The sequence below is a fragment of the Mesoplodon bidens genome, assembly GCF_964165515.1.
Source record: "Mesoplodon bidens genome assembly, chromosome: 3".
Classification (NCBI taxonomy): Eukaryota; Metazoa; Chordata; class Mammalia; order Artiodactyla; family Ziphiidae; genus Mesoplodon; species Mesoplodon bidens.
Genome location: NC_138178.1, coordinates 178,909,709 through 178,923,079, shown reverse-complemented (window position 1 = coordinate 178,923,079; position 13,371 = coordinate 178,909,709). Strand labels below are relative to the sequence as shown.

Below are 13,371 nucleotides of genomic sequence, written 5' to 3'. Positions count from 1 at the left end.
ATGCCTGCCCTTGAGCCCCTCGGGTTGCCCCTGTGTGAGCCTGAGATCAGCCTCTCGCTGCCTCCTGACCCCTAGTGCCCCCCCAGACCATGAGCTCCACACACACCTGTCAGTGTCTCACCTTGCCACCATACACCTTCATCTGTGTCTTACACACACACACACACACACACACACACACGGGCGCCCAGAGGCCCCAGCTCAGCCCCAAGGTCAAAAGCAACAGGGGGCCCGCCTATCACAGCCCCACCCCACCCCACTTTGGGGCAAGTCCCAGAAGAGCATCTGTTCCCTCCACAGAGAGACCTGGGCTGGGCGTGGGTGCTGACCACCCCAGGCTTCTCCCAGGCTCCTGCGCTTGGACCCACACCGGTTCTGACTGAACAACCCCTGAAACACAGTGATTGCCTGGAGCCCATGGCCCAGCCCATGCTGGAGCCCAGAGCCAAATCTAGGACTCAGCGTCCCCACCAGCCCAATCCAGCGTCTGAGTCCAGCCCAACCAAGCCAAGGGCTCACTCCCCAGGCTCAGTCCCGCCCTCCGTGCCCCCAGGTCCAAGTGCGCTGCCCCCCATGCCCTGCTCCTGTCCCGTGCCCACCCTCCCTGCTGTCCACCCCCAGGCCCCGTTCGTGCAGAATGAGGATGCAGAGCAGACCTTCTGGGGAGAGGCCAAGGGAGTTTTCGGGGCTGCAGGCAGGGCCCTAGGCTGTGAGGCAGGGTCCCACAGCAGAAGGCGCTTCCCAAGGGGTCCGCAGTGTGGCCAAATCAGCCCTGCAGCACCCGCCCCCATCCCCCGTGCCCTCGTCTGACCTCTCTCCTAACTTTTCCTAGTAAAGTTCATTAAAGAATCCCATGCCACCTGAGCGTACCTTGGGGGAGGTGCCTGTGGTACCTTGGGAGCAGGAGGTGCCCCCCCCCGAGGACGTGGACAAGGGGCCAGAGGGAAGGGGGCAGAGGGCAGCTCTGGGCCTCGAGGACCCAAGTGTCCAGCCAGGCTCCACCTCAAGAGTCCTTCAATGCCCACAGGGACCCCGGTTCAGGCTCCACCACGCCTGCACTACAGGCCTCCAGCCCAGACTCACCACCCCTCCCCGCATGAAGGTAAAGGCTACAGTTCCCCTCCCCATGGGCAAACCCTGAGGGGTTCATTCAGCGGTCAGTGCAGGAGACCACAGGAACACAGCTGCACAAGCACCAGGCTGGAGGCCGGCATCAGCCTCCTGGGGCCCCTGTCACCACCCAGCCATCCACCCACTGAGCTCACACAGACAGGCCAGTCCTCAGGCCCCGTCCCGCCAGCCCGGACGTCCTGATGAGCAAGCAAGAGCTGTCTGGGGCTGGCCGCCACCGTCCTCGAGAAGAAAGCTGGGAGCCACAAAGGCAGGAGCCACAGGCACCAGGGAGAGGGCCGGCTGGCCAAGCACAGTGGTGGGCATGGGCTGAGCCTCCTCCTGAGGGTAAAGACCTGGAGAAGCCCGCCCACAAGGGGCTCTAGTGCAACAGAAACGGGGCAGAGCACATGAGCACATGTGACACAGGGCAGGACTCCTTCGTATACAAAGAGCACTCAGCAACCAATGAAAAGAAAGAAATGTGAGCAGTGGGTCCTTCACAGAAAGGAAAAACCGGGTGGCCAATAACAGGAAGAAAAGGTTTCGATTATTAGGAAAGGTACAAAAAGGAGGAAACTAGGGGTGGTGAGTGACCCTCTTGGCCTCTTTGAGGACCTGTGAGCAGTTAAGACCATTCTTCAGGGCCCAGTGGCCTCCTTCCCAGCATACAAGTGCCCAGACTCTGTAGACAGGAGAGTCCACTTGTGGCGAAGGCCCTTCTGAGAGCTGCCATCTGCGCTGGGAGACCAGGCCTCCCGTGGACTCCGACACGGACCATGCAGCCTGCTGCGGTTGGGCATAGAAAACCCAGGATTGGGCAACTCTGAGGCTTGTCCAGAGGGCCCGAGTGTTTGGTTGCAGTAGAACATGAGAGGGGCAGTAGAGCAATTCACACAAGGTCCAGGGCGCAGTCCTGCTCTGCTCGGCCCTGACACACTGACACTCCTTGGGGAACTGCTCCGGAGGCGGGCAAGATGCACTGGGGATCTGGGGATCTGGGAGGGAGGGGAGATGCACTGTAATGTAAGCTGGATGCGGAGAGGTGCCCTGGGGATCTGTGCTGGGGCGGGGGAGGGGGGATGCATGGGATAAATCCCAAGGGGTCCTCAAGAACATTCTCATTCACAAGACACTAGGCCAGAGCTGTGGTGGGATACTCAATTTACACCTGTACCTGGCCAACCATATATAAAGATGGAACTCTGACCCAAGAATGCAGCCAACAGCCCAGGACACCCAGCCACCATCACAGGATCCAGCCCAGGAAACAGCCTGCTCCCTCCATGCTAACCTAAACCTAACCCTCCGTGCTAGACCTGCAGGAAGTCAGACGTCCATCTCTAGCGACAGCCCAGGAAGCCCTACAACCGCCCTGTGACACCCTTCCCACGGGCGGGGCTTGATCAATAACCCACGGCTTCCACGTTCTTTGTCCTCGCTTCTGACTGAGGACCAATCAGAGAAAACTGGATGTGCCCCAGCCATCGCAGGGGTGCCTGCGTCTTGTCGGCTGTCCAGCTTCCCCAGCCCCGCAGCCCCCATCAGGACACCGGAGGCACTCTTTTTCCTATAAAGAAGCTTTCTATACACAGAAAATATTTTAACATGCTAACACACACATGATATAATAAGTATGTTATAGGCCCTTACATGGGCATAGTGTTATATGTATATAGTAACAATTAAGCCACATACACATAATAAAGCCTCAAAGCCACCCACTCTCCTGCTGCCCGAGTCGCTGCCCAGCCAGCTGGGCACGGCTCCCTGGCTGCAGCAGCTCAGAATAAACAGCCTCTGCTTTTCCCATTAAAACATTTCCAGTGTTTTAGGAGACACAAGTTCTCGTGACAGTAGCTCAGGGTCACAGTGACAAACAGCCCCAAATGCATCCCGAGACCTGGACACAACAGAGACAAAGGTGAAGTTGGCATTCGGGCCTGGGCAGGGAGGTGATCACCCATGGAAATGAGCAGAGACGGGGTTGATGGGACGGCCACGAGGCCAGAGCAGCAACAGGACAGGGAGCACCGTGCTTGACCACCGTGCTCTACTGCGCAGAGACAGATGCTGGCAGAGGACCCTGCCTCCTCTTCCTCACAGGACTGGTCACACAGCCGGGCCTGCAGGCACCCTGAAGGGCACACAAACCACACCCCGAGGAGTGTTGGGACATTTCTTTTTTTTTTTTTTTTTGAAATATAGTTGATTTACAATGCTGTGTTAGTTTCAGTTGTACAGCAAAGTGACTCAATTATACATATACATGTAGCTATTCCAGATTCTTTTCCCTTATAGGCTATTATCTATTCTATATAGAGTAGTGTGTATATGTTAATCCCAAACTCTTAATTTATCCCTCCCCTCCCCTCTCCCCTTTGGTATCCATAAGTTTGTTGTCTATGTCTGTGAAGTCTATTACTGTTTTGTATGTAAGTTCATTTGTATCATTTTTTTTAGATTCCGCATGTGAGTGATATCATATGATATTTGTCTTTCTCTGTCTGACTAACTTCACTTAGTATGGTAATCTGTAGGTCCATCCATGCTGCTGCAAATGGCATTATTTCATTCTTATTATGGCTGAGTAATATTCCATTGTATATATGTACCACATCTTCTTTATCCATTCATCTGTCGATGGGCATTTAGGTTGCTTCCATGTCCTGGCTATTGTAAATAGTGTTGCAATGAACACTGCGGTGCATGTTATCTTTTTGAATTATGGTTTTCCTGGATATATCCCCAGGAGTGGGATTGCTGGATCATACGGTAGCTCTATTTTTAGGTTTTTGAGGAAACTCCATACTGTTCTCCATAGTGGCTGCACCAATTTTCATTCCCACAAACAGTGTAAGAGTGTTCCCTTTTCTCCACATCCTTTCCAGCATTATTGTTTGTATAGTTTTTGATGATGGCCGTTCTGACTGGTGAGAGTTGGTACCTCATTGTGCTTTGATTTGCATTTTTCTAATAATTAGGAATGTTGAGCATCTTTTCATTTACCTTTTGGCCATCTGTATGTCTTCTTCGGAGAAATGTCTATTTAGATACTCTGTTCACTTTTCTATTGGGTTCTTTGTTTGTTCTTTATATTGAGCCATATGAGCTGTATATACATTTTGGAGATTAATCTCTTATTGGTTGCATGGTTTGCAAATATTTGCTCCCAATCTGTAAGTTCTTTTTTTGTTTTGTTTATGGTTTTCCATTGCTGTGCAAAAGTTTTTCAGTTTAATTAGGTCCCATTTGTTTATTTTTGTTTTTATTTCCATTACTCTAGGAGGTGGGTCAAAAAAATCTTGCTGTGATTTATGTCAAAGAGTGTTCTGCCTATGTTTTCCCCTAGGAGTTTTCTAGTATCCAGTTTCACATTTACGTCTTTAATCCATTTTGAGTTTATTATTGTCCATGGTGTTAGAGAATTTTTTAATTTCATTTTTTTACATGTAGCTGTCCAGTTTTCCCAGCACCACTTATTGAAAAGACTATCTTTTCTTCATTGTATATTCTTGCCTCCTTTGTCATAGATTAATTGACCATAGGTGTGTGGGTTTATTTCTGGGCTGTCTATCCTGTTCCATTGATCTATATTTCTGGTTTTGTGCCAGTACCATACTGTTTTGATGACTGTAGCTTTGTAGTATAGTCTGAAGTCAGGGATCCCGATTGCTCCAGCTCCATTTTTCTTTCTTAAGATTGCTTTGGCTATTCAGGGTCTTTTCTGTCTCCATACAATTTTTAAAATTTTTGGTTCTACTTCTGTGAAAGATGCCATTGGTAATTTGATCTGGATTGCATTGAATCTGTAGATTACCTTGGGTAGAACAGTCATTTTAACAATGTTGATTCTTCCAATCCAAGAACATGGTATATCTCTCCATCTGTTTGTGTCATCTTTGATTTCTTTCATCAGTGTCTTATAGTTTTCGGAGTACAGGTCTTTTGTCTCCTTAGGTAGGTTTATTCCTAGGTTTTTTATTCTTTTTGATGTGATCATAAATGAGAGTGTTTCTTTAATTTCTCTTTCTATCTTTCATTGTTAGTGTATAGAAATGCAACAGATTTCTGTGTATTAATTTTGTATCCAGCAACATTACCGAATTCATTGATGAGCTCTAGTAGCTTTCTGGTACTGTCTTGAGGATTTTCTATGTATAGTATCATGTCATCTGCAAATAGTGACAGTTTTACTTCTTCTTTTCCAATTTGGATTCCTTTTATTTCTTTTTCTTCTCTGATTGCTGTGGCTAGGACTTCCAAAACTATGTTGAATAAAAGTGGTAAGACTGTACATCCATGTCTTGTTCCTGATCTTAGAGGAAATGCTTTCAGCTTTTCACTATTGAGAATGATGTTAGCTGTGGGTTTGTCATATGTGGCCTTTATCATGTTGAGGGATATTTCTTTGAAGCTCTGAGTGAGTGTTCCCATCCAAAGTCTGAGCAACCTCTTGGGGCAGAAGATCATGAGCTTCCCTGGGCCCCCTGAGCCTCAGTGGCCATCTCACCTTATAACACTTCGCCTGCTCTTGTTACAATTTTATACACGTTTGATTTCCTGGGTGACATCAATTCCTGCCTGAAAGGCCTCCAGGGGCTTATGTTTTCTGGATTCAACCTGGACTTGCCCAGCAATAAGTAAAAAGTCCTTCTGGAAGCAGAACTTCAAAGGTGGAATGGGCACCGTGTCTCTGCCCTGCAAGCAGCAACCATCATGATCCCGGGACAGTGGGCATGAGATCCGGGCACATGGTGGCCACACCAGCACCTGGAGAGAAAGGGTGTGGGCATCCTCAGCAATGACAGAAGGAAGTGCCAAATAGAGAAGTGAGCAGGGGTGAGCCCAGGAGACTCAGTTGCAACAGGTCGGGTCAAGTCAGGATTGAGCCAGGTTGTGGGCAGGTTTTTTCCAGACTCTTCATTAATGCAGAGTTAAGCAGAGCTTACATAGATCCATGTGCTTTGTGAGCAACACCAGGGAGTTGTGAGTGCAGCTTGCAGAGCCAGTGACTGACTGTCCAGAGGGTGACACCGATCCTGTTCCACATCTAATGGCTTCTCCTACAATGTTCACTCCCTCTGATGTTGTCAGACTTCCTGTTTTAGCCTTTAAGCTGAAATCCATCTCAGCAAAAAGATGCACATGCTTATCAGAGAGGGTCCTAGGACTGGTCAAATGTGGGAAAATAAGCAAGATAATTGGCCAGAGGCGAACAAAGACCTGGAAGGACTGTCCTATATAAGTGATTTTAATCACTTTTTACGGCTCTCCTCCTCATGAGGGAGGATGCCCACACCCTTTCTCTCCAGGTGTGTATTTCTGTCTTGCTTCTGTCTTAAATAAATAAACTACTTCTCTATGAGCTCTCCCTCATGTAGTGCTGTGTCTCTGATAATAAACTTTGTACCTCTTTTCATAGTTTTTCCTCCTTGAAACACTCTTGCTTTCAGATGGTGCAAGAACCAGGGCAACTTTGTTTCTTAGCCTCTAGCCCTGCTGGACTAGCAGCTAGGACCCTGGTTTTCATCCAGGATACCCAGGTACAATTCCTGGGCAGGGAACTAAGATCCTGCCTCAGGACTGCTCCTTGCTATCTCTCTGAGATCATTTGGTGCCAAAACACGGAAGTTCAAGGTAAACTGCGGGTCTCGTCCAAACTGCTGGCTGGAGACTCCTGACTTTCACTGTCTCTCCCACGCTTCTCTGATTTTCTTTCCCACCTTACTTGCACAGCAAGCTTTCTTTTTTACCTAATACTTTAACACCCTCTTCAGGAAGGACTAACTGCACCCTGGCCGCAGGCAAGCCCACTGTTGTCAGTGTCAGATAAAATCCTCAAGTCCTGACCCCCATGGCACTTTCCAGAGTGGCCAACTGCAGTTCCTCCAGGAGCTCCCCTTTCACTCCAGGCCTTGGAAGCCCATACACCGCAATGCCCAGCCTATTAGGCTGGCCACATTCAAGCAGGCCACAGCGCTCAGTCTCAAGGATAGACAACAGATCCCCACCCCCCACCACCAGAAACATCATGGCAACTGCTCTACACTGGTCCAAATGTCCTCTCCAGGTAATAAAGGAGGACACCTTGTGCAAGGTACCAAGGATGACCAGAGACATCTTGTTAGAAATCAGTGGGGGAGGGAGTGGAGTCAAGATGGAGGTGGGGCAAGATGCAGAGTTAGCATCTCCCCACAACAAGGACGCCTGCCAGCAGCTGGTGGGGGACAGTGACCCCCAAGGAGATGGGAGGAACCCCAGAGTGAACCGGTAGGACATAGGGGGACCGAGGAAGGAGGAGAAGTGGAGGCCAGAAAGGACTGGTGCCCCTGAGGCCAGGGAAATCAGAAGACGCAGGTGGAAGGGACTCTCCGGGAAGAGGAAGAGCAGGAGAGGAGTGGAGGGCGATCGCCTGGCCCACTCGGCCGGGGAGACTGCTGAGCTCTCAAGCTGCTTCCCCCCACTCCAACACCCCATCCAGTCCGCCTGGGTCCTGGGGGCATAGGAGGGAGGCCAGGGGATCAGGAGAGGCAGGTGGGAGGGGCCCTCCCAGACCCCAGACCAGAGGAGCAGGAGAGGAGAGGAGGGCATTTGCCCCACACGTTCGAACCCAGGAAGCCTACTGGGCTCCCAGCTGAGGTCCCTGCCCTCTGAGACCAGGGGTGGGGGGCACACCGGGGCCCCTTCTGTTACTTGAGCCTAAGCCCCACCTCCCACAGCCCCCAGGGCCTTTTCCAGCCCTGTGGGTCCTGAGCATTGGCCCCGCCCACTGCCCAAACCTCACCCTTGCTTAGGCCCAGCCCTCCACAGCCAAGGTCTCCCCCACCCTCTTTTTTTTCCCCTCCTCCTCTTTTTTACTATTGTGGTACTGTTGTACCTTCCAGTTGTTGATTCATCTATATTTTTATTTTTATATTCTTCCCAACATATCTGTTAGTTTCCTAGCCTAATTTTATTTTTTACTTTGTTATTGTTGTTGTTGTTTTATTTTTTGCTGCCCCAGGTGGCTTGAGGGATCTTGGTACACAAGCCTGAGGTCAGGCCAAAGCTCCTGCAGTGGGAGCTCCGTGTCAGAACCACTGGACTAACAGAGAACCTCAGACACCAGGAAATATTCATCAGAGTGAGGTCGCAACGGAGTTCCTCACCTCAGCACCAAGACCAAGCTCTACCCAATAGCCTACAAACTCCAGTGTTGGAAGCCTCAGGCCAAACAACCAGTAAGAGAGGAACACAATTCCACTCATTAAAAAAAAAAAAAAAAAAAAATGACATGGCAAAAGGATATGTCACAGATGAAGGAGCAAGGTAAAAACCTACAAGACCAAATAAATGAAGACGAAATAGACAATCTACCTGAAAAAGAAATCAGAGTAATGATAATAAAGATGATCCAGAATCTCAGAAATAGAATAGAGACACACATTGAGAAAATACAAGAAATATTTAACAAAGATCTAGAAGAACTAAAGAACAAACAAACAGAGATGAACAACATAATAACTGAAATGAAAAATACACTAGAAGGAGTCAATAACAAAATAACTGAGGCAGAAGAACCAATAGTGAGCTGGAAGACAAAATGGTGGAAATAACTGCCAAGGAGCAGAATAAAAAAAAAAAAGAATGAAAACAATTGAAGACAATCTCAGAGACCTCTGGGACAACACTAAACAAACCAACATTCAAATTATAGGGGTCCCAGAAGAAGAAGAGAAAAAGAAAGGGTCTGAGAAAATATTTGAAGAGATTATAGTTGAAAACTTCCCTAACTTGGGAAAGGAAATAGTCACCCAAGTCCAGGAAGCATAGAGAGTCCCATACAGGATAAACCCTAGGAAAAACACAAGACACATATTAAGCAAACTAACAAAAATTAAATTCAATGAAAAAATATTAAAATCAGCACGGGAAAAACAAAAAATAACATACAAAGGAATCCCCATAAGGCTATCAGCTGATTTTTCAGTGGAAACTCTGCAGGCCAGATAGGAGTAGCAGGATATACTTAAAGTGATGAAAGAGAAAAACCTACAACCAAGATTACTCTACCCAGCAAGGATCTCATTCAGATTCAATGGAGAAGTCAAAAGCTTTTCAGACCAGCAAAAGTTAAGAGAATTCAGCACCACCAACCAGCTTTACAACAAATGCTAAAGAAACTTCTCTAAGTGGGAAACACAAGAGAAGAAAAAGGTGCACAAAAACAAACCCAAAACAATTAAGAAAATGGGAATAGGAACATACATATCGATAATAACCTTGAATGTAAATGGATTAAATGCCCCAACCAAAAGACACAGACTGGCTGAATGGATACAAAAACAAGACCCTTATATATGCTGTCTACAAGAGACCCACTTCAGACCTAGGGACACACACAGACTGAAAGTGAAGGGATGGAAAAAAAATTCCATGCAAATGCAAATCAAAAGAAAGCTGGAGCAGCATACTCATATCAGATAAAATAGACTTTAAAATAAAGACTATTAAAAGAGATAAGGAGGGACACAACATAATGATCAAGGCATCTATACAAGAAGAAGATATAACAATTATTAAGTGTTTATGCACCCAACATAGGAGCATCTCAATACATAAAGCAAATACTAGCAACCATGAAAGGAGAAATTGACAGTAACACAATAATAGTAGGGGACTTTAACACCCCACTTACACCAACGGACAGATCATCCAAACAGAAAATAAATAAGGAAACACAAGCTTTAACTGACACAATAGACCAGATCGATCTGACTTATATTTATAGACCATTCCTCCCAAAAGCGGCAGAATACACTTTCTTCTCAAGTGCACATGGAACATTCTCCAGGATAGATCCCATCTTGTGTCACAAATCAAGACTCAGAACATTTAAGAAAATTGAAATCGTGTCAAGCATCTTTTCTGACCACAACACAATGAGATAGGAAATCAATTACAGGAAAAAAACTGTAAAGAAACACAAATACATGGAAGCTAAACAGTACACTACTAAATAACCAAGAGATCGCTGAAGAAATCAAACAAGAAATTTTTAAAATACATAGAAACAAATGACAATAAAAAGAAGACGACCCAAAACCTATGGGACACAGCAAAAGCATTTCTAAGAGGGAAGTTTATAGCAATACAGTCTCACCTCAAGAAACAAGAAAAATCTCAAATAAACAATCTAACCCTACACTTAAAACAACTAGAGAAAGAAGAACAAAGAAAATCCAAAGTCAGTAGAAGGAAAGAAATCATAAAGATCAGAGCATAAATGAAGAAGACAATAGCAAAGATCAATAAAACTAAAAGCTGGTTCTTTGAGAAGATAAACAAAATTGATAAACCCTTAGCCAGACTCATCAAGAAAAAAAGGGAGAGGACGCAAATCAATAAAATTAGAAATGAAAAAGGAGAAATCACAGCTGACACAGCAGAAATACAAAGGATTATAAGAGACTACTACAAACAACTATATGCCAATAAAATGGACCACCTTGAAGAAATGGACAAATTCTTGAAAAGTTACAATTTTCCAGGACTGAACCAGGAAGAATTAGAAAATATAAACAGACCCATCACAAGTAATGAAATTGAAACTGTAATTAAAAATCTTCCAACAACAACAACAACAAAAATCTTCCAACAAAAAAAAAGTCCAGGACCAGATAGCTTCACAGGCGAATTCTATCAACATTTAGAGAAGAGCTAACAGCCATCCTTCTCAAACTCTTCCAAAAAATTGCAGAGGGAGAAACACTCCCAAATTCATTCTATGACGCCACCACCATCCTCATACTAAAACCAGAAAAAGATATCACAAAAAAACAAAAATTATAGACCAATATCACTGATGAACATAGATGCAAAAATCATCAACAAAATACTAGCAATCAGAATCTGAGAGCACATTAAAAGGGTCATACACCATGATCACGTGGGAGTTACCGCAGGGATGCAAGGATTCTTCAGTATATGCAAATCAATCAATGTGATACACCATATTAACAAATTAAGGAATAAAAACCATATGATCATTTCATTAGATGCACAAAAAGCTTTTGACAAAATTCAACACCCATTTATGAAAAAAACTCTCCAGAAAATGTGCATAGAGGGAACCTACCTCAACATAATAAAGGTCATATATGACAAACCCACAGCAAACATCAATCTCAATGGTGAAAACCTGAAAGCATTTCCTCTAAGATCAGGAACAAGACAAGGATGTCCACTCTCTCCACTCTTATCCAACATAGTTTTGGAAGTCCTAGCCACAGCAATCAGAGAAGAAAAAGAAATAAAAGGAATACAAATTGGAAAAAAAAGAAGTAAAACTGTCACTATTTGCAGATGATATGATACTATACATAGAAAATCCTAAAGATGCCACCAGAAAACTACTAGAACTCATCAATGAATTTGATAAGGTTGCAGGATAAAAAATTAATGCACAGAAATCTCTGGCATTCCTATACACCAACAATGAAAAGTCCGAAAGAGAAATTAAGGAAACACTCCCATTTACCACTGCAACAAAAAGAATAAAATACCTAGAAACAAGCCTGCCTAAGAAGGCGAAAGACTTTTACTTAGAAAACTATAAAACACTGATGAAAGAAATCAAAGATGACATAAACAGATGGAGAAATATACCACGTTCTTGGACTGGAACAATCAACATTGTGAAAATGACTCTACTACTCAAAGCAATCTACAGATTCAATGCAATCCCTATCAAACTACCAATGGCATTCTTCACAGAATTAGAAGAAAAAATTTTACAGTTTGTATGGAAACACAAAAGACCCCGAATAGCCAAAGCAATCTTGAGAAGGAAAACCGGAGTTGGAGGAATCAGGCTCCCCAACTTCAAACTATACCACAAAGCTACAGTAATCAAGACAAGTATGGTAGTGACACAAAAACAGAAATATAGATCAATGGCACAGGACAAAATGCCCAGAGATAAACCCACACACATATGGGCACCTAATTTACAACAAAGGAGGCAAGAATATGCAGTGGAGAAAAGACAGCTTCTTCAATAAGTGGTGCGGGGAAAACTGGACAGTTACATGTAAAAAAATGAAATTAGAGCACTCCCTAACACCATACACAAAAATAAACTCAAAATGGATTAAAGACCTAAATGTAAGACCGGACACTATAAAACTCTTAGAGGAAAACATAGGAAAACACTCTTTGACATATATCACAGCAAGATTTTTTTTGACCCACCTCCTAGAGTAATGGAAATAAAAACAAAAATAAACACATCGGACCTAATGAAGCTTAAATGCTTTTGCACAGCAAAGGAAACCACAAACAAGACAAAAAGACAACACTCAGAATGGGAAAAATTATTTGCAAATGAAACAACAAAGGATTAATCTCCAAAATATGCAAACAGCTCATGGAGCTCAATATCAAAAAAACAAACAATCCAGTTAAAAAATGGGCAGAAGACCTAAATAGACGTTTCACCAAGGAAGACATACAGATGGCCAAGAGGCACATGAAAAGATGCTCAACATCACTAATTATTCGAGAAATGCAAATCAAAACTACAATGAGGCGTCACCAGATGCCGATCAGAATGGCCATTATCAAAAAAATCTAGAAACAATAAATGCTGGAAAGGGTGTGGTGAAAAGGCAACCCTCCTGCACTGTTGGTGGGAATGTAAATTGATACAACCACTATGGAAAACAGTATGGAGGTTCCTTAAAAAACTAAAAATAGAACTACCATATGACGCAGCAATCCCACTACTGAGCATATACCCTGAGAAAACCATAATTCAAAAAGAGTCATGTACCACAATGTTCATTGCAGCACTATTTACAATAGCCAGGACATGGAAGCAACCTAAATGTCCATCGACAGCTGAATGGATAAAGAAGATGTGACACATATATACAATGGAATATTACTCAGCCATAAAAAAAATGAAATTGAGTTATTTGTAGTGAGGTGGATGGACCTAGAGTCTGTCATACAGAGTGAAGTAAGTCAGAAAGAGAAAAGCAAATACCGTACGCTAACACATATATAGAGAATCTTAAAAAAAAAAAAGTGGTACTGATGGACATAGTTTCAGGGCAGGAATAAAGAGGCAGACGTAGAGAATGGACTTGAGGACGTGGGGTAGGAGGGGGAAGCTGGGGCAAAGTGAGAGTAGCATCGACATATACACACTACCGAATGTAACATCGTTGGCTGGTGGGAAGCAGCCGCATAGCACACAGAGATCAGCTCGGTGCT

The 13,371-nt window shown here is 44.7% G+C and overlaps 1 gene segment (V, D, J or C); it reads left to right on the top strand.

The window, feature by feature from the left end:
* The window catches only part of LOC308614135 (Ig gamma chain C region-like), a 28,311-nt gene continuing 14,940 nt past the window's right edge, over positions 1-13,371 (top strand). The window contains exons 1-2 of the C gene segment in view: positions 1-34; positions 554-709.